At 38.8% G+C, this 22,174-nt stretch overlaps 1 protein-coding gene across 2 annotated transcripts in view; it reads left to right on the top strand.

Moving 5' to 3' along the window:
- Positions 1-912: 912 nt before the first annotated feature.
- TBC1D5 (TBC1 domain family member 5) overlaps positions 913-22,174 on the top strand; it is a 534,765-nt gene continuing 513,503 nt past the window's right edge. The window contains exon 1 of one of the 2 annotated variants that reach the window (XM_058553679.1): positions 913-1,073. The gene's annotated coding sequence lies outside the window, so the exon portion shown is untranslated. Of the gene's footprint in view, positions 1,074-5,228; positions 5,281-22,174 lie in introns of those variants that run through there. The other variant, XM_058553690.1, reaches the window with a different exon arrangement.

Genomic DNA, 22,174 nt, shown 5'->3' with positions numbered 1-22,174 from the left:
TTCAAAGGCTTTCATATTGAGGAAACACACGCTGACATTCCACGTGCTTGGGTTAAAAGGAATCTTAAATCATAGTTAAGCAAAGGGGGAGGCCAATAAGGCACAGGGTTTAGACATTGCCTGCGTTCTGATAGTCAGTCATCAGACCTTGACAGAGATACCACAATGTTAAAGACACATACCATCCTAGGTTATGAGGAAAAGATAAACTCTGGGCCTAGTATTGTGGGTTTGTAAAAAACACTTATAAAGTGTTTTTCTATGAGTTATTCTAAAGTAGGTCTGCACAAAATGCTGACTCCTTCAAAGCGGAGTGAGGTACGTTTCACAGAGGAAGTGACACATGAGCTGGGTCTTGAAGCATGAATAGGAGTCTACTCAGCTATAGAAAAATGTCGAACGGAAGGCCATTTACACGCAACAAGGAAACGTAAATTCTTGGGCAGGAGGGCCAGCCTCTCAGGAGGGTCCCAGGGGCTGGCATCTCCCTTTCCTCAGTCCCACCCTGGGAAAGTGGTGCTAAGTGTGAGTGCCTAAGTTCCAGCGACACGTTCCCAGCCTCCAGTTGTGTGCTGGTCGGGGGGAGGAGGACAGAAGAGGAAGAGAAAAGAAAAGGTGGTTTAAAAAAAAAAAAAAAAAAAAAAAAAAAAATAGCCCTCCTGCGCATGCGCCCTGGCAGCCGGCCTGCTCAGCCCACGGTTCAGTCCCCACCTCGCGCCTCGCGCGGCCCCACAGCCCAGGTTTCGAGAGCGAGCGCGTGGCGCGCCCGCGCAGTCTCCAGGCCCCGGCGGGCGCCTGCGCACGAGCGTCCCGGGCGCGCGAGCCGCGGGGTTATTAGAGGTGGAGCGCCGGGAGGGCGCGCGGCAGGAGGCGGCCGCCGTTACGGCGCGAGCGTGGTCACGTGGTCGCTGGTCGCCGCCGCCGCCCCCTCCCATCCTGTTCTCTTTCTGGTCGGGTCGGGCCCGGCCGGTTCCACGAGCGCTCGGCAGAGACTGAGGGAGAGAGAGAGAAAGAGGAGGGGAGGAGGAGGAGGAATCAGGGAGTAGGAGCTGGGGAGCCCTTCTGCGCCACAGGTAAAATGATGATGATGATAATCGTAAAACAGCCCGAGCCCCTGAGCGCCTCCGCCTTCCTCCAGTGCAGCCCGCACATGCAGTCGCTCCCGCCCCGGCCTCCCCCTCAGCCTCTCAGAACGAGTCCCGCCTCCCCTCGCGCTGCTCCTGCAGCTGCCGCCGCCTCCCGGGAAGGCCTAAGGATGCTGCCGCCGGGGACGGGTAGTCGCACCGCCCCCCGTTGGTGCGCCTCCCGGATCGGCGTGGGGGGTGGGTGGCGGGAGGGGAGGCTCCCCCAGCTCCAGGGCGGGCGGGGGAGGAGGCTGCTTCCCCCAGCCTGCCTGCCTGCCTTCCCTCCCTTGGATGGTGGGGGCCTGGGCTGCAAGGCCAGCTGCTGCAAGAGGGCAGAGCCTGGTGGCTGGACTCGGGCTCAACTTCCTACTTGGTAAATTTCCCTGCTCATTTCAGTCCTGGGCAGCACGCTTCCTTCGCACACCGGAAGCCAAACGGGCCCGGACTCCCCAAGTCTTTTAAAATGCAGCCTGTAGAAGAGTGAGACCCTTTCACCTATGAGGAAAGAAACGTGACCTTGTTTTAGTACGACTTAAAGTTTTTTCACCTGTAAGAATGTGCAAACTGAGGACTTTCAGGACATAAGAAGAACTTTGCAGAGGGTGAAAGTTGATTTTGTTCCCCCTACTTCTGGAAAAAGGAACACAAATCTCCAAAACAATTTTCGGTTCTACGAGTGACCTAGAGTTTGTTCAGTTCTAGCTATTAAATAGTTTTAGTTCCAGAAATATGATTTATGTTTAAAATTTACATCCTTTAGATTTTTCCTGAATAATGGCTCTTTGGAAAGAGTTTCATTTGTCAGCTCCCATGTGGACTAAGTCAAAATTTTAGCGTGCAGGTTGCACACCTTTGGGCCAGATTGCGCTGAGATATCTAGACCTGGTCATTTTTTCGGTACTCTGTACAACAAAATACAGTCCCACTAAAACTATGTATTATTAGTGTTGTGCTTTTGCACAAAATACTGACATAAAGCAGGAAGCATTCAATGTAGGCGTTGTTGAAATGAAACCTTTGAACACTTGTTGATGTCAGTGGTAAAAAGGAAATTCAGTTATGTTGGTTATTTCTCTTAATGAGCTTTTCTGATTCCACAGCTTGGTAATTTTCGTACCATATCTCTAAATTAGAATTTTTACATCTATCTGCAGTAGAGTCATATAGAGCAGTCCTTCTCAAACTTGAATCTGCATGGGAATCCTTTAGGGCTCTTGTTTAAAAGTGCAAATTCTGATTCAGTAGATCTGTAATGCAGCTTGTTACTCTGCATTTCTTATAAGCTCCTAAGTGCTGCTGGACAAGGAACCATCCTTGAGGAGCAAGGATGTAGATAACTTGTGTGCTAAGACATAAAATGATGTATCAAAGAACAAGTGCCTTTTAATAATTTACCCTGGGTGTAGAGGTGGCTTGAGAGAAGGGGCAAATGGCAAGATGAACTGAGAAGGCTTGCCTTAGGGAGATCCCTTAGGAAGAGTGAGCAAGCCAAGTCAGGATCCTAGGGGAGGGGCGGGCTGAACTTGAGGAGCTGCCCCAGCCAGGAAGAGTTCAGGTACTAGGTGTCATGCTGTGTGGTGCCTGCATTACCTGGCCTGTGAATTTTCCATGGAAGCTTGGTGTACTTCGACTTGCTCAGCTATGGGTAGTTAGGTTTTATTAAGTATAGGCTGTGAGTCTTATGTCTCTGAATGCACTGCTGAGATGCAAGTTTCTTCTGTTGGTGAAGTATTGAGTGTGTGTACTTTCCTCTCACTCAAATGCAAGCTCAACTGTAAACATTAAGGGTCTCCACCTGTTGAGGATATCTAACTGGTTTGCATTTTTTCCTAATGTAATTTTACATTTTTAATGTAAATTGAAAAGTTTAAAAGTGTCACATGTAACTTCATATACTTTATGTACATAAAAAATGGTTGTACTTGTTAAAAACTTTATGGAAGTATAACGTCATGTACTTTTAGTACCATCATTTTTTTTTTTTTTTGTGAGGACGACCAGCCCTGAGCTAACATCCAATGCCAATCCTCCCCTTTTTTGCTGAGGAAGACTGACCCTGGGCTAACGTCCATGCCCATCTTCCTCTACTTTATATGGGACGCCGCCACAGCATGGCTTAACAAGCGGTGCGTCGGTGCGCACCCGGGATCCGAACCGGCGGACCCCGGGCCGCCGCAGCGGAACGTGCGCACTTAACCGCTTGCGCCACCGGGCTGGCCCCAGTGCCATCATTTTTATAGTCTTCATTCTAGTCCTTACTCTACCATTGTTTCTTCTGTTATTAAAGAATATTTAGGACGGTACTTTTGAAGCACTTAGAAGTGCCGGGCACTGTTCTAAGCACTTTTTGTATCTTTTAATCCTCACCACAGCCTTTAAGGAAACTGAAGCAGAGAGAGGGTAAAAGTCACCTGCTCAGGTTTACACAGCTAACGCAGAGCTGGAATTCTGGCCCGCTGACTATCTCGAGTCCATGCTTTTAGCAGTCTTCTCTATGCTGCCTTTTTTTTTTTTTTTTTTTGTGAGGAGATCAGCCCTGAGCTAACGTCCGCCAATCCTCCTCTTTTTTTTTTTCTTGCTGAGGAAGACGGCCCTGGGCTAACATCTGTGCCTATCTTCCTCCACTTTATATGGGACGCCACCACAGCATGGCTTACCAAGCAGTGCGTCGGTGCGCGCCCGGGATCCGAACCAGCGAACCCCGGGCCGCCGCAGCGGAGCGTGCGCGCTTAACCGCTTGCGCCACCGGGCCGGCCCCTCTCTGCTGCCTTTTTAGAAGAAAATAAATTAATGATATTCTTTTAAATCTCCTTTTCCTAGTGTTGTTGAGAATTATGAGCTGTACTTTCATTTTAAAATACAAATTTATCCTTTTTTTATTTCCCCCATTTTATCCCACTTTAAAATGAAGAACTGCCTCAATACTTGTAATCTTTTCTGAATAAGATATTGAAATTTGCAAAACTTTATTTTGTTTGCTGGACCAGTCTCTAAGTTTGTATGCCACTGTTAAATGTAAAAGTGGTAGCTGCTTTCATTTGACCCTGCAAGTTTCAGTTCTTCATTTCCTGTCTGTGCCTGCCCTCCACCCATCCGTGCATACATGGTAGATTTAATCTATATTTATCCTAACATTTAGGGTTTTTAGGAGGATTGACAGGGTTACTGACTTTTTATTTGGCCAGTAAGGACAATAAAAAACCTAAGCGTTGGTCATTGTTATCATATTTATCATTGAAAAAGTAAGAAGGACAACCTCAGCATAAAGGATAACATTTTTAGTTGAGTAATTTGTGTTCCATAAAATAATTAATATATCGTCCCCCACCCCCTTTCAGTCTCAGACCACTGAAAGCTTTGTCCCCTGTCAGCACCAGTCCAGGAAATGGTGCTTGTACACCTGGTCTAAGACATTTTTCTTAACATGGACAGATCATTAGAATGGCAGTAATGTACAGAGTGTGGACTAGAACTTGAGAAATGAGAGGTTGTGACGGGGGGCAGTTGTGGGGTGGGGGACAGATGGGGAAGGACCTGTGGGCTGATTCCAGTAGCATTACTTCCCTATTAACTGGGATAATAGTGAGTTTGGGAAGGAAGTCAGTATAACAACAAATCCTGGTTTTAAGTGTTTTCTCAAAGCTCATACTCCATTATTGTGATGTGCTGTCCAGTTACTTCATCTCATAGTGCCTCCCTTTTCTCATCTTTAAAATGAGAACAATAGTAGTAACTACCTCACAAAGTTGTTTTAAGGATTAAATGAGTATATGTGTATGGATATGTGTGTATGTGTATATATATGTACCATATACATATATGTGTATAGCGTTTACAGTTGATTCTCTTACATTTTCCAGGTAGATAAGCCTACCATCTGAAGCCAGCCTTTTTTTTTTTTTTTGGTGAGGAAGATTAGCCCTGAGCTAACATCTGTTGCCAGGCCTCTTTTTGCTTAGGAAGATTGGCTCTGAGCTAATATCTGTGCCCATCTTCCTCTATTTTATACCAGGGACGCCTGCCACAGCATGGCTCGGTAAGTGGTGCGCAGGTCCATGTCCAGGATCTGAAGCTGTGAACCCTGGCCTGCCAAAGCGGAGCGTGCGACCTTAACCACTGTGCCACTGGGTCAGCCCCTGAAGCCAGCCATTTTTGTGTAAGGGTTTTTTCAAGATTAATTTTCACTTATGGAAACTGTGCTGGAATGATTTTCTTAATTTCACTGACTTGAAATAAGATGTTTTGATATGGTATCACTGTGAATTGATCTACTCAGTTCTCAAAAGGATTGAAAAATATTTGGAAAGCCACTCTAGCAAATGATCTCTGTCATGGACTGAATGTGTCCAGATTAACATAATGTATTAACATATACATATATATGTATATGTAATGCTTAGATAGTGTGTGGCACATAGTTAATGCTATCATGTAGGTGTTAGATATTATGTTCTACTATGGATAATCTGCATTGTGGTTGATCGTATCCACATAATCAAGACTGACTATATTTGAGTGAACTTAATGGAAATTGTACATTTATTTGGTTTAAGGCTGTAAGGACCAAGAAAACAGAAAGTTTGTGCTTTTAGGATGAAAATACAGAATTGGTATAATAATGTTCTTATTTCTTTGGAGAATTAAATATGAATAAATATGGTTTGACAGCTCAAATCTTTCAAAACAAGGAAGTAAGGCTACAGAAATAATAAAAGATATCTTTGACGGTGGTGTGAAAAGGTTGGTTTAAAATTTTCAAGTGTGGTGTTGTGAAGCCTAGAACAAGATAGTGTTTTTTTGAAGACTTCTCTGACTATAACTTTTACCTTCCTCAGCTGACTCCTTTGTTCCTTGAAATAATCCATCTTTCTTTGCATCCTACAGACCTGGTCTGCAGCCCCTATCTGAAACCCATGGTGGCATATGTGTTTCAGAAGTAAAAAGTTTTTGGAGTTTAAAAAATTAGTATGGTGCATATGCTGTATATCATGAAACCTCCTGTGGATAGGAGCAATCACCCCATAATCATACACATTAATTTTCCCAGCAAAATTATACCAAGTCACGCTAAGTAGAATAAAAAAGACTATAAAAAGGCTCACATTAGTTAGGTCATGTTTTGTTGACAGCTTAGAAAACAACTTTTAGTTTTTAGAGCTTTTTGGATTTTTGGAATTGGAGATAAAAGATTGGGGTCTGTGTATATATATATATTTTATAATAATCATCATCATAGTGCCTGCCTCCTAGACTAGATAGAGAACTGGAGTATGGGATCTGTGTGTTAGCATTTTGTATCTTTAGCACCTAGTATAGGGCCTGGCATGTAGTTGGTGCTCATTAAATGTCCACTAGTTTGGATGAAAAATGTCTGAAGATAATATCATTCAGTCATTGTTCTGGGCCACATGTGCTATCTGTGGCTGACTCTGTGAAATTATTTAGTAATTGCAGATTTATTATTTTTCTTAACTCAGTTGCCTAGAAAAGGTGGTTATTGGATTACTTTTTTGAAACAAAATAGACTTAAGAGATTTGAAATAGGCATTATAGATGACTGCAAATTTTCATTAATTTGTGTTGACAAGAATGCTTAGCTTTACCTTGTTATAGGTCATGAAGTCTACATTTAGAAGAATGAGTTACTTTTTAAAATTGATTGGATATAGTTTTATCTGATAATTTATGACAGACTAGTTGTGGTATATCTGTCTAAAGAAAATGCTGCTGTGGGTACATATCTTAGGTCTAATAATTACAGTGATAGTTCAGCCTGCCATTAGAAAAAGGTTTTTTTTTTCTATTACAAAAAGTAGTGCCTATTGTGGAAATTTTTAAAAATAAGTGATCAAAAATAATTATCTGCACTGTTGAAAATTTCTTAAAGTTCTCTTCAGGGTTATTTTGCCTTGAAAGAGGCTGGAAAAAAAAGTCAAATTTGTACTGGAAGTCGTAGTTTAGAAAGCTGGGTAATCAATGCTGGTTAGCAGGAATGTTTTTATCTCTTAGTGTTACTAAACATTTTATCCCTAAGTAAGATAAAAAGGTTGAACCAAAAGTAATTAGGTCTCCACTTCTAAATAGTGGATCTTCAGAATAATTAGATCAGTGAAAAGTAAGTCCCCATTTCTGATATAACCACCTTGGGGAGGTGCACTCACCTTCTGATGGAATTGGGGTGATACAGCACTGCAAGAAGACTGAGCCCAAGTTACAGGCCTGGCTGCAGAGGCGGGCATTCTCTTTGTCCATAAGCAGTGGGGATCCGAGTCAGTCCCTTTAAGAGTTGCCCAGAGCAGATACCTTTGGAGGTGTCTCAGTAGCTGCCTTGTAGGAGTCCAAGAGGAATTATTAACATTACGCCTCTTGCCATCCTGGGGTGAGATAGTGGATTGATTGCCCTGGATTCCTGGTGGGGCTTGGCGGGGAAGGGGGAGTTGATAGGAGATGGGCAGGTGGTACCACTATGTCTGTCTTTGTCTACTGCTTACATTTAACTCGGCTTCTTTTTCTTCACAAAGTCCAAGATTCTTGAGGTAAGAAGGCTCATTTTGGTAGGTAGATGTGTGTGGTGTAGGGAGGCTTGGGATAAATTCCCTCCCTTCTGCAACGTTCATTTCTCTTAACCAGTTGAGGGGTTAATTTTAATTTCTTTATCTTGTGTTGTATGTTTATATATGTATGTGTGTTGTGGATATACAATAATAAACATGTATTTGTGTAGATATACCTATTTTTTAAGTAAAAGTGGATTCATGCTATTTTTTTTGCCTGCATTTGTTTTTCATTTAATATTTTATATCACTAGTGTTGTTACTCTCCCACATAATTTTTAGCAGCTCCATACTATTTCATTGTATGAATGTGCTATAAGTAGTCCTCCATCCTTGGGCATCTGGTTTCCTTCCAATCTTTATGACAAACAGTGCAAGACTGAATATTATGGTAGCTGCTATCCCTTTGTGCCTATGCATTGTTCTTTATTTAGGAAAAATTGTGAGTGGAATTATTAGGTCAAAAGATATGCCTGTTTTTAACATGTTTAACAACTCATTGTTGTGAGTGGGATAATTAAGTCAAAAGATCTGCCCATGTTTGATACACGTGGCCAAATTGCCCACCAGAAAGGTTGTACCACTTTATCCTTTATTGCAAAGCTGTTTGAGAGGCCCCGTACTTGGCGTTATTGGGTATTATCATCTTATCTTTATTTCAACAGCTTTATTTGCATATAATTGACTTCATACCTCCTCTCTTTCTCCTGCCTTCTTATAGGTTTTAACATTTTATGTAGTTAAATTTTGCTCTTCCTTTATGTATCTCCTACGCTTTTTCCACCTTATGTTTATATTGCTATTAATTGATATTTTTCAAATATTTTCTTATTTTAAAGTTTAAATTTTGGGTTTGCAGTTATTCCAGAACGTGTTTAGTTGTATAGAGTTAGTAGAGGGTTAAAAAAATTTTTAAGCTTTTCATTAGCCAGGTTTCTCAGTACTATTTAATGGATGATTTATTCTTTCTCTGTGGTTATCAAGAAGTTATCAAAAGTTTTATCAGAAATTATCAGAAGTTTTATCATTTGATCTTCTGTTCAGTCCCACTGTATTTTATTTTTTATTATTGTGAATGGGATTTTTCTCTTTATATATGTGTGTGTGTATGTGTGCGTGTGTGTGTATGTGTGTAATTTTTCTACCTGACTATTGCTGGTAAATAGAAGAGCTATTGATTTTTTGTGTGTGTATTTATTTTGTAACCAGTCACTTTCTGAATCTATTATAACAGCTTTTCAGTTGATTCTCTTAACATTTTCCAGGTAGATGAGCATACCATCTGAAGCCAGCCATTTTTACATAGTGGTATTTTCATGATTAATTTTCACTCAGTGGAAGCTGTGCTGGAATGATTTTCTTAGTTTCATTGACTTGAAATATGGTGTTTTGATATGGTGTCACTGTGAATTGATCTAAACTCATCTCGCAAAGTATTTTAAAATATCTGGAAAACCACTCTACCAGATAGTCTCTGTTATGGCCAGAATGTAGTCCCCCAAAATTCATGTCTTGAAACCTCTCCCCCCCATGTGATGGTCTTAGGCAGTGAGACTTTTTTGGAATAATTAGAATTAGATGAGGTCATGAGGTGGAGCCCCTGTGAATGGGATTAGTGCCCTTGTAAGAGTCATAAGAGAGCATGCTTCCTCTCTCTGGCATGTGAAGATACGATGAGAAGTCGGCAGTCTGCAATGTGAAGGAGAACCTTTAATGAGAACTCAACCATGCTGGCACCCTGATCTCAGATGTTATCCCCCAGAACTGTGAGAAAGAAATTTCTGTTGTTTAAAAGCTGCCTATGGTCGAGTACTTTGTTATAGCAGCTAGAACTGACTAAGACAATCTCTAAGGATCCTTCTAGCTCAGAAGTTTTGTGATTCTTTTCTGTCAAAAGACTCCTAGTAATATACACAGCTCTCTGGTACCTAAAGTGCCTGCAGTTTCCCTTATAATTGTGTGTCTAGCTCCATCTCCAAGCAATTACTCTGAGGTTTTGCATTTTTGTGTCCTTAGAGTTTGAAGATTTTTTCTGTGTGGTTTGGCAGAGATTAAAAGAGAAGACTGACAGACTGCAGAGATCAGACAGTGCAACATTGTTTGCTTATTTGCAATATCAAGTATCATGATTTTCTTTTTTTCTTTTTCTGGTCAGGAAGTGTAATTGTCTACTCCTTATGCTGAGTTTTCTTTTCAAGTTACGGTCCTGCAGTGGTCTTGCTGTGGTCTGCTTAAGTTCTCCAAGCCAAATTCTGTAATTGTCAAAATTACAGAAGTGAGTGCAATGGAAGCAATTGGGAAGTGATAAATCAACCGGGAGGCAGCGAAGCCAGGACAGAATGGGAGAGGTAGGGACAGGGAGGTGCCTGGTAGGTCAGCTCTTCTTTCTCTTCCCTGCTTTCTACTTTCTTATTATCCTGCTGGACTTCTCTAACTCTGCCGTTTGAATAATTTTCTGGCTTCCTATTTATTCTCCAGATACGCCTTGTGTTCTTTCTTCAGAGAATAGCTCCCCTACCTCCTTTCTCCTTTGATCAGGATTACAGATGCTTTCTCTCAGTCTGGGAAGTAGTCCTGATCAGTCCCCCTGATTTCTTTCTTTCTTGTCACTAAAACTACCTGCAAAACACCTGACCAGTGGCCATCATGCATCCTGTCTTGCAAAGGGTATTGCAAAACATTGATTAAACTTGGATTTCCTTCTAACATAAAACCACTGCTTTGGAAGTATTAACACAATGAGAGAGAGAGAGCTTTGTAAAGACAAATTGTCAGAGAATTGTGGAGTAGTAACTGAATGGTTGAGGACTACAGAGGAGATAGTGAGAGATTAGTGTTACAAAGAGAAAAAACTTATGAGGAGTCTGTTATCTTAGATCTCCAGCCCCGATTTCCTCCTGAGCTTTAGACATGTGTGTCTGATTGCCTACTGGATAACTCCACTTTTGGATGGCCCACAGAAAACTCAAATTCAGTATCTCTGCAACTGAACTTACCATCTTCTCTTCAAAACCTATTCCTCTTCCCAAGTTTATTATCTCAGTGGATCGCACCACCCATCTCTCTAGTTGTTCAAGCCAGAAACCTGACAGACACATTTTACTCGCTTCTCCCAAATCCTCACATGAAGGCATCAAGCTCTGGGGATTCTACCTCTTGAATCCATTGTCTCTTTATCCCCTCTACTTCTACTCTAGTTTATTATCTCTTGATCTACCAGATTTACCATCTCTTGATCACCATCTCTCGACCGTTTCTGTAAGGTTTTCTGACTGGTGTCCCTGTAGCCAGGTGATCTTTTTAAGCTCTCACCTGATTCTCTTACTCTATGGCTTAAAACCCTTCACTACTCTTCTGTCACCTGTTTCTCAGTCTTGTGTCTCCTTCTTCTGCCTCCCCTATACTCTGTGATTTCGTTATAAAGTACTGAAATTTTTGAGTTTTTGGAACTGTTTATGATTTTGCTTGCCTCTAGCCTGGAATATTCTTTCTATCTCTTGATCTTACTGACTCTTGTGAGTTCTCAGCTTAAGTGCCACTGCTCCAGGAAGCTTTCTTACACTACTAAGTCTGTGTTGTACCCTTCTTGTTTAGCCAGATACCCTGTACTACTCCATAACATTTATTATGTATTATAATAGTCTTTTTACCTAATAGTCTGTGTCCTACTTTTGACTGCTCTGTTAGCACCAAGGCCATGTACATCATCTTTCCTCATACTTCTGGTTTTGTGCCCGTTAAAAGTAGATGTGCTACAGGGCCGTCTTCCTCAGCAAAAAAAGAGGAGGATTGGCGGATGTTAGCTCAGGGCTGATCTCCTCACAAAAAAAAAAAAAAAAAAAAAAAAGTAGATGTGCTATACCAAGTACTGTTCCAGGTACTGAAAATATAGCAGGAGTAAATAAGAGACTGTTCCAATTATTAACTGCTGTGTGATAAACCACTCCAAAACTTAGTAGCTTAAGACAACAGTAATATTTATTTACTCATGACTTTATAATTTGTATAGCACGTGGTAGGGGTAATTTATCTCTGTTTCATTTGGTATCAGCTCATCAGAGGTTAGAGTTTCTGCTTCCAAAATGGCTCACTCACATGGCTGGCAGGTGATACAGGCTGCTGTCTGGGAGCTCAACTAGGGCTGTTGATCAGAGCACCTACATGAGGCCTCTCCATGTGGCCTGGGTATGACTGGTGGGTTCTGAGAGGGAGTGTCCCAAGAACAAGCATTCTAAGAGGCAGAAAGAGGAAGCAGTAAGTCCTCTTAAAGGCTGTGCTTGGAACTGATGAGCATTACTTCTCCTGTATTCTATTGGTTAAACAGTCAGCCCAGATTCAATGGGAGGAGAATTAAACTCCACCTCCTGATGGAGAAAGTGACAGAAAACTTGTGACTATGTTTAATCCACTACACAGACCTAAAAAACAAACAAAAATAAAACTACAAAAATTGTTGAATGACTTAATTCCTGTCTGTACTTTTAACCTCCCAAGAATCATGATTGTTGTTAGTGCCTTTGAGTCGATTCTGTCTCCTAGTGACCCTGTGGACAGCAGAGCAGAACCCTGCCCGGTCTTTTTGTGTCATCCTCTCCTCTTCCAGCACCATATCAGACAATGCTCTGCTGCGATTTATAGGGTTTTCATGGCCAAGTTTTTCGGAAGTGGGTGGCCAGGTCCTTCTTCCTAGTCTGTCTTAGTCTGAAAGCTCCACTGAAACCTATCCACCAAGGATGATCCTGCTGGCATTTGAAACCTGGCATTTGAAATACCAGTGGCATAGCTTTCAGCATCATGGCAACACATAGCTGCCATGGTATGACAACCAATAGATGGATGGTGTGGTTCCCTGACTGGGAAATGAACCCAGGCCATGGCAGTGAGAGCACCAGATCTTAGCTGCTAGACCACCAGAGTTTTTTTTTAATATATATTTTTTAATATATCAATTAAAAAAAATTTAAAGTATAAATCAAGTGAAATTTTGAAGAGTAACTTCTAGTCCCACCTTTCTTAAACAATATTTCTTTTTCTGTTATTATTCATATATTTTCTTAATTTTTAAGTTTTAATTGTGCAACTCCTAATTTTAATCAGTTTTGTGTTCTATTTTTTAATTTTATTTTTCATAAATCTTTGTGCACTGATGTTATTACTGTAAGTATATTTCTAGAAGTGGGATTATTGTATCAAAGGGTATGTATAATTTAGATTTTGATACTTATTGCCAAACTGCCTAATTGAAAGATAATATTAATTTATACACCATCTTTTAGTGCAGGGTATAAATTACGTTTGCCCATAACCTTGTTACCAGAAGGTATTGTAAATCATTGCTTCTGTTTAACCTATTGGCAAAAATTGATGGATTTCTTTTTTCTTATTTCTTTAATGCCTGTGTAAGTCCTTTATCCATTTTGGGGGATCTTTATTTTTTTTATTACTGATTTTCAAGAGCTTTTTGTATATTGTAGATTTTAACTCTTTGCCTGTTATATATTGCAGATATTCCCAGCTTTGTCTTTTAATTTTCCTTATATAGTCATGTGTTGTTTAACCATGGGGATATGTTCTTAGAAATGTGTTATTAGGCTATTTTGTCGTTGTGCGAACATTGTAGAGTGTACTTACACAAACCTAGATGGTATAGCCTACTACACACCTAGGCCATATGATGCTAATCTTATGGGACCACCATCGTATATATATGGTCCGTCATTGACTAAAATGTTGTTATGTGGTGCATGACTGTTCCTTTTTAAACTTCTTATAAAGAACTATTAAATTTTTATGTAGTTCCATATCTTTACGATTTTGTTTCTTGGCAGAAACAAGATTGAACTCAGTTCTCCCTTGTCATCTTTTTGCCATTCTAGCCAATCTTCCAGTAGTTTCAAATATAGAATTTTTGTACATTATGCATATTGCTGGTGGGGAAAAAATCAGTAGACCAATAAATTCCATAGCAGCTATATAGATTTTTATTTGGGGAATTAATTTCAGAATCTTGTCCATTTCTTAACAGTCTTATAATATAATGGAATTGATCTGTTTTGCGATTTGGCAAAACTCTATCCTAGACAGTTACCAGTGAATTAAGCTGAATAAAGACGAATTGTGCCTTGCTGTGTGTTATACTTTCCCACAAAATGAAACTTTTAGTGATTGAAATATAAAAATATGAAACATTTTAAAATTGAAAACAGGATAGTATGGTCAGTAGGTTATATGGACAAAGTAATTCCCTGAAAAGAATTAGAAATGCTAGAAAAAATTTCTCTTTCCTCAAGAGCTGACATAACAGTAAGAAATTACCAGGCCAAAATCTACATGAAAGCAAGGGTTCAGAGAAGTAAGCAGAATACTAAAACTGCTTCTCCTCTGAGGACATTTGTCCCGTTCTACGAAACTTTTATTTTAGTTTTGAAGGCCTCTCAAAGCACAGGGTTTAGAAATTAAAGCCCAAATAGGACCAAGGAGGGGAGTCTAATAGGAGATTTCTTCCCTATAGAACTGGGACTTCAAAGAGCTATACCTATGGAGTATGGGTAAACCAAGATTAAAACCTTCCCATGCTCTTGCTCACAGGAGGCTGCAAGAAGAGTTACCTTGGACCTGAAAAAATACCTATTCCGAAGAATTTATAACCATGAGCCTTTCCTCTTCGTAATTTGCAGCTCAAATTCAGTGTCACCTGGGTGGTTGGAAAAAACCCCTCAAGTTGTGAATTTGAAGTGGTGCTGGGTGCATTTGCAGAAGCAAATGCAAGTCCTCTCAGGTAGAATACATTTTCATCTTAGGTCCCAGGAAATTCCTGCTAATAATTTTCCAAAGAATTAGCTCACAGTGAAATATAACCAAGCCCACACAAAGAAACAAGGCATCATGAGTAAGAAGTAGCAGAAACAACTGATAGAAGTAAATTCTCAAAAACTTCAGATTTTGGAATTATCAGAGATTATAATACAAGTGTTTATTATGTTTACAAAAAGATAGAAAATACTGAAAGGAACAGGAAACTTAGCAGATTTTTAAAAGACCTGAACAAAACTTCTAGAAATAAAAAATACAGTAATTTTAATGAAAAACCCAATGGTGTGGTTAACAGTAGATTGAATACAACTAAAGAGAATTAATGAACTGAACATGAGAGAAGAAATTATCCAGAATGTCGCATGGAAAGACAAGGAAATGGGTAAAAAGAGAGAGATTTCAATATATAGAACATAAAAATGAGAAGGGCTAACAGTATTTCCTGAGTTTTCTGATTGTAGAAGGGAGACATAATGGGAAAGGAAGCAATGTTTAAAGAGATAATAGTTGAGAATTTTTCAGAGCTGATAAAAAACACCAGTCCACGAATTTAAGAAGTTCAGAGAAGTATAAGCAGAATAGCTAAAAGGAAATGTACATCTAGACGTATCATAGTAACATGGAGAACATCAGTAACAAAGAGAATATCTTGCCAGTTGGCAGAGAACAAAAGACAGATTATCTTTGAAGTAGCTGTGACAGTCACCCTGATAGCTGACTGCTCAGGAGCAGAAGTGGAAGCCGGTAAACAGTGAGATGATATTTCAGTGTGCGGGGAAAAAATTGCCAGCTTACTATTCTATACCCAATTAAAATACATTTCAAGAATAGCGGGAGATAATGCCATTTTCAGACAGAACTGTATATTCTCTGATTTTAAAGGAAACGTGTAGAGAGATATATTTTCTGGTTGCTTCTAGTATTTAGAATGAAGGATTCTAATGTAGCTGAGCAATTCTGAGCTTCATGTAGTTATTTTATTCTTAGAAAATTGTTGTGTTTACACTTAGTAAACAGAAATACTGTGTGGCAATACTTTTACCAATATATTACTCTGACTTTTGGATCTTTGCTCTATTCAGAATATTCAGTGTTGTAGGAAGTCTTTTGTGGTGACTAATGCATGCCTTTAAGTCTTGCTCTATCGATGTAATTTGTTGTGTGTGAGAGGAAGATTAGCCCTGAGTTAATATCCGTTGCCAATCCTCCTCCTCTTGCTGAGGAGGATTGGCCCTGGGCTAACGTCCATGCCCATCTTCCTTTACTTTTTATATATGGGACGTCTGCCACAGCATGGCTTAATAAGTGGGGCATAGGTCTGCCCCCAGGATCCAAACCTGCAAACCCTAGGCTGCTGAAACGGAGCATGCAAACTTAACCACTACGCCACTGGGCTGGCCCCATCAGTGATGTAATTTTTAATGTTTATATTTGAAATATTAAAAGTCAAACGAAGAAGAATTTGGAGAAAACTGTATCTTGGTATTTGCAAAAATAACTCCTGGAAATGACTTTATTCTCATGTCCTAGTCCCAAATACAAGTTTCTGGAAAATAGTGGGTGATGTTGTTTTTTAATCCATTAACAAGGTTAGCATAACTGGGAGTCTAGAATGGTGAGAAGAGCAAACAGACCTTAAAGATGGACCTGGATTAGAATCTGGCTCCACCACTTAGTAATTGTCTTGGTCATGTGACTTAACTCTTCTGATTCTTAGTGTTCTTATCAGTAAAAAAGAGATAAGACTACCTGGCAGATGTATGGTGGGCAATAGAGTAATGTTTGTAAAAAGCAGTGAGTACAGTCAGTGGCTCTTGGTAGATTCCTAACTAATTGTTACTACTGGGTAACACAGAAGAGGCAATTGAATCTGGCAAGGAATTTGAAATTGGTTACTGTACAAATGATATAAAAGAATTGATCATAACTTTTAATGTTGAAGATCATGGACACTCTTAGTAATGATGTATTTTTTTGAAGTTAAGAAATTGTCAGAATGTGTCTTCACCTGTTGATATGGTGGTTAATTTTGCAAAGATCAGCTGTGAATGTTGCCTGCAGTTTAGGCAGCTTCACATTCTTCATGGCAGGTAAGAAGTCAGGATGAAATCAGTAACTTTCTTAAGAAAATTAAAAAGATTGCCAGCCACAACACACACATGCACAAACACACACTATTTCTGTCTCCTGAGGTTAAAATTCATGATGACAGTTAATTTATGATAAAACTGAAATTTTGGGAATTCAGTCCAAACAATGGTTTTCAAGTATGTACTTCAAACTTTATACTTTAGTTTTCAGAAGTTAAATAAATTAATTGGCCTTCAAAAATTTAGTGTAAGAGCTATCGATAAGAGCACTCTAATTATTGCTATTTAAATTGAGAATACTACTTTCTATAAATTATTTAGACTGAGATTTTCCTTTCCCTGCTTTTTGTTGTTTATAGTCGACATGAAATAGAATCTTTTATGATATGGAATTGTACACCTTGCAAATTATTTTCTAGTTTTTTATTCTTGATTCAACATCTAGACATTTTCCCTCATTGAGTAGTGATATAGTTAATGTAGAATATATTAGCTGATTGCATTTTTAAACCACACTTCTTCTTATCATAGCAAAATTTAAAAATTAAATAATGAAGAGAATTCAGAAGTTTTTATTTTTGGACCTTGACATCATTTTTAGAATGTTGGTTACAGTAATATGTTATAGTTGCAGCTTTTGAGTTTGTTCAGGTTTCAGAGACACTACTAACAACAGGCGTTTTTTGTCTTTCAAGAAGTTCCAGGATCGACAGTCAAATAATTTGAAAATGATTTGCGTAAAAATAGTGACATGACTTTATCTAAATGCACACATGCACAAATACTTCCTACTGAACATCTTAAGTGTGTTAATTTTTTTGATTTACGTTAGACACTTGTGATGCAAAAAATTGAGCAGCAGCAAATTTTTGTGCGGGTAGATCGTGTGATATTGGCGTTTGTGCAGTGCTGCTTTTGATCTTGGAGGTAATCCCTTGTAATCACAAACTTTAAAGCATGTTAAGATTATACTTTCTAATTTGATATATTTTGCATTAGTAGAAATACATAGGATTAGAAAAGACAGTGTATATAACTCATGTAGGTATTTTTTTTCTTGTTTACATTTGACTTTGTATTTCATATTTTGAGCTTTGGTTGTTTATATTCCACAAGTTGGTAATTTCTTTTTAACTAGTGGTTGTACTATGTGAAAAATTATAGGTTAAAATTGAATGAGCCCGTTTCGTCTTTTATCTCTTCCAATCTTTTATATTTTGAAAATGAGTGTTGTTTTATGGTATCAAACTCTGTGTGAATCAAAGTCATTCCTCATGGGAATAGAAATTCTACTATAGTCTGTTAGCTGGAGTTTATTCCTGCATCTCTTCAGTGCTCTAGTTTGACTTTTTTGCAGAACCAAAGAGATTTTTAGACACGATCATATCTTCACATTCTCCGACACTGTTAAGAACACTGATAGATTAAACAAAAGCGGTCTAGTTTTTTTAAGTTCATCTAGTAGTCCATTTTTAAAAATAACACTAGACAAATAGGTTTTTCTAGTTATTAATGATTCCTTATATAAGATAAATAATGATGCTTTCAGGTTTTCCTAGGTTACTTTTGTGATGTTTTGCTGAGAAAACATTCCATTTATGACATACTAAGTAGCATTCTAGATTTTTAGTGGAAAACAACAGTCTCTCCTTAATGGCTTACCAATGTGGGTGAGTACTGTAGAATTCTGCGGAAACCTTTCATTGAAAACATTGTAGTCTTTTTGGTCTTGAATAGTAATTATCTTTTGTAAAATAGCTTACACAAGAAATTATTCAGAAATCATTACGGTATTGAGAGGATTAATGGAAAACTTGGTGAAAACAAATACTTTTTATAATTAAGTTGATTATAAAATTTCAATATTTGATGATACCAAGGGATTATTGTTAATATTGTTAGCTGTGAGAATGACATTGTGATTATGTAAGAAAGAGTCTGTAGTTTTTATATTTTCGGAGTAAGTAGGGGTAAAATAACAAAGTTTGGGACAAGTAAATGCATACAGCAAATTTTGATAATTTGTTGAGTCTGGGTCATGTGTTTATAGGGATTCATTATTTTCACTTCTTTTGTATATGTTTATAAAATATTGTTATAAAAATCAATTCGAGGTTGCTAGGAGCTGGGGGAGGAGGATTGGAGAGTTATTGTTTAATTGGTACATAGGTTCTGTTTGGGGTGATGAAAACATTCTGAAAATAAATAGTGATGGCGGTACAACACTGTGAATGTACTTAATGCTACTGAGTCGTACAGTTAAAAATGGTTAAAATGGTAAATTTCATGTTAGGTATATTTTACCATAATAAAATATAAGTACATTAATAAAAATAATCCCCAAGAACCATCATACTTTAGGGAAAACTTTTAAGGGCATGTGGCACCTTTTCTTTTCACCTTCTCCTTTTCTTTTCTCGTTAACTTTTTCCTCTTTCAGTATGGAGGGGAAGAAGAAGGAAAGCACTCCTGTCAGCACTTCCTTCATGGGGTTGGGTTCTAGAGCGGTGTTCTTCTAATTGCATGTGAGTCGTTTGTGAGATCTTGAGCGGGTTGCTTCCAGCATTAAAAAAAACTTAGAAAATATCAAGTGCAGTGTGCACAGTGAGTGTAAATGTGGTTATCATGAAATTTTTGTTTTAGTTAATATAATGTGTATGTGTACCGAGTTGTAATGTAAAATGTATTCCTTCAGTGGAGTGGCCATTTTTTAAAAAGTAGTAGTATGGAGAATATTGGTGACCACATAGCGACTAGAAAGCAAACGTCAAAATTTGCACAAAGGGGCTAGGGTAATAACTCAGATTTCACTGAGTTTTCAGACATTAATCAGACAACTTGGAAGAATAACTAACCAAGAAGATCTGACAAGGCTGTTCTATCAGCATGTAAGGATGAGTCATGTACAAAGTGAAGGGAGTAGGTTGGATGGTGGCTTGGAGATGCTGATCTGATTTTAGGGCTTTTGTATCAGTGAGAAATGTTTATTAATTCGTTGGTAATTACAGGCTTTTTGAGGTGGGTCCTTCTTGTAATCTCTTTATTTGCAGAACTTGACACGTAGATGCTAAGTAAAGCTCTCTTGATGTTTATACAAGTATTATGTTAAAGATGTGTGAAGGTTTGATAAGATTAAATACAATTTAAAATACTAGCTAGAGATTGTCCAGTCATTTTAGGCTTTTTTTTTTTAAATTCTCCGTTTTTAGCTTGAAATTACCCACAGAGAATACTGTTCCAGAGAAAGCAAGGGAGAACCAAATTCTAGACTCATGCAAGACCAGACTCAAATTTGACTTCTGTTGTTTGCTGGTTAGGTAACTTGGAAAAACTACGTAACCTTTTTGGGTTTCCTTTCCTCATTGTGATGTTGCCTTATAGAAATTTAAGTAAAATGAGATGATTTACGTAAAATGCCTGGCAGTGCATAGTTGCTCAGAAAATGCTTGTTAATTTACGTCAAGCCCCTTTCTTTACATATCTCATTCTTCCAAAGTCTGAAATCTTAAATTGATCTTTTGCTTTAGTTTGAGGATCGTCATCTAATATTGTTTTTCTCTGGAGATCAAGAATAAACCAATTCGGTGATTAAGAAATACTGTTTATTCACAAAATGAAAACAAATAATAGATGTTCTCCCTGCTCTGAAAGTGTTTCCTTTCCTGAAATGTTTTATGGATGGTGAGTGAGTACTGAATTATTCTATTAGACTAGCTCTATTTAAGGAATTTCATATAATAATTACATGAAAGGAGAGTTAAGTCCTGTAATAATCAGTTGTTAACACTGAATTATTTACACATTGTGCCCTTATTATGTTTGAAGCAATGCTTTTCAACTCTAACATTTTATGATGTTTAAAAAAATGTATGAAATAAGATTAATGGTTAAAGGTATATCTTTTAGCTGATTAGTCTAGTTGGATTTGTCTTGAAAAAGGGACTGAATTTTGTGGATTTGAATGATAAGTCACTGACAGGAGGTCTTGAACATTTTTTTCCCTCCCAACAGATGTCTTGGCCTGCAGTGACTCCAACTCCCATAATCCTTCCAATTTTACCCTCTACTAAATAAATTTTTAAAAAGTGACATTTTTGTTATAAGTGATTGACTTAATTCAGGCAAACATTGCGTCTGAGCAAAGACTTCATTCCAGTGAGGAACACTTTGGTATGAATAAAATGTTAGATTCTTTATTTTTACTTTTCAGAATTTAATGCGTGGTTCCCTCTCCCTCCCTCCCTCTCTCCCTCTCTCTACCCCCCATCTGACCCCCCATAACTGTATTCAGAATATTTTGGTGTAATAAGCTTTCTTCAAGATTACAAGTTTTTATGCTGTAGTATGCTGATGTGTTACACTATTCGATACATTCTATTTTAAATGATATTTAAAAACAGAATCAGTCAGGATCTATCCAGAAAATAGTGACCACAATAGGTCTTTCAATAGAGGAAAGTTAAACCAGGAGGTGGTTGCACAGGTAATTGCTGAGAAGCCAAATGGGACTGTGAGACAAAACCAGATATTAACAACATCTGGAAGCCTCTGTGATACCATTAGGGCTTGGGGGAATATGAGAAAAGCTGGTATTACCAGAGTACAGAAGCCAGGCTGTGTGGGAGTGCTAGAGCCATAGCTGGGCTTCATGATGGGAGCTGAGACACCAGAGGGCAGGACTGTCTGGAGGGAACTGGAGTTATGGAAGAGACAAAGCTTCTGCCAAGGATGTGTCAGGAAGTGGGGAGCGTGGAGGAGAAATACTCTGGCTCCTCCCTTTTCTGCCTTCCATCACTCATCAGTGCCTCCCCACTGGCCGAATCTTCCTGGAAGCCACAAGACAAAATTGCTTGGACAATGCAGTTGCCTGTGATACAGAGCAGCACGAGTAAGTCTGGGAAATGGATCTGAAAGCATTTATTTAGTTGGCTAGCTCAGCAACTGTGTTGCTAGTTTGTAATATTCATCAATGTACCTGTGTACCGGTGCAGCATCAGCTATTAAGAAGACTTTGCTAAAAAAACAAAAACAAACAACAAAAACTAAAGAACAAAAAACCTCTCAGTTCTTTTTTTTTTGGACAATGGAAAGATAATTTCTTAAAAACCAATATTAAGATTAGCATTTCAGTTCAGTTAAAACATTTACTGAGTGGCACTTTATTAGGTAAAGGAGCTCCAAAGTTGAAAACGCTTGGTTCTTGGTTTTGTGGTACTCACAGTCTACTGGAAGAGATTTTTTTTTTTTTTTTTTTTTTTGGTGAGGAAGACCAGCCCTGAGCTAACATCGATGCCAATCCTCCTCTTTTTGCTGAGGAAGGTTGGCCCTGGACTCACATCCATGCCCGTCTTCCTCTACTTTATATGGGATGCCGCCACAGCATGGCTTGACAAACGCGTTGGTGCGCGCCTGGGATCTGAACCTACAAACCCTCGGCCACTGAAGCGGAGCGTGTGCACTTAACCACTGCACCACCGGGCCGGCCCCTGGAAGAGATTTTTTTTAAAGGATGCTTTTAATTTTTAAATTTCAATAGAATGTGTGGTAAGTTACAGATGGGGACGTGTTTTTGTAGGCACTCGGGAGGAGCCAT

Source organism: Diceros bicornis, chromosome 2 (genome assembly GCF_020826845.1).
Source record: "Diceros bicornis minor isolate mBicDic1 chromosome 2, mDicBic1.mat.cur, whole genome shotgun sequence".
NCBI classification, from domain to species: domain Eukaryota; kingdom Metazoa; phylum Chordata; class Mammalia; order Perissodactyla; family Rhinocerotidae; genus Diceros; species Diceros bicornis.
This window is presented reverse-complemented; position numbering and strand designations above follow the sequence as displayed.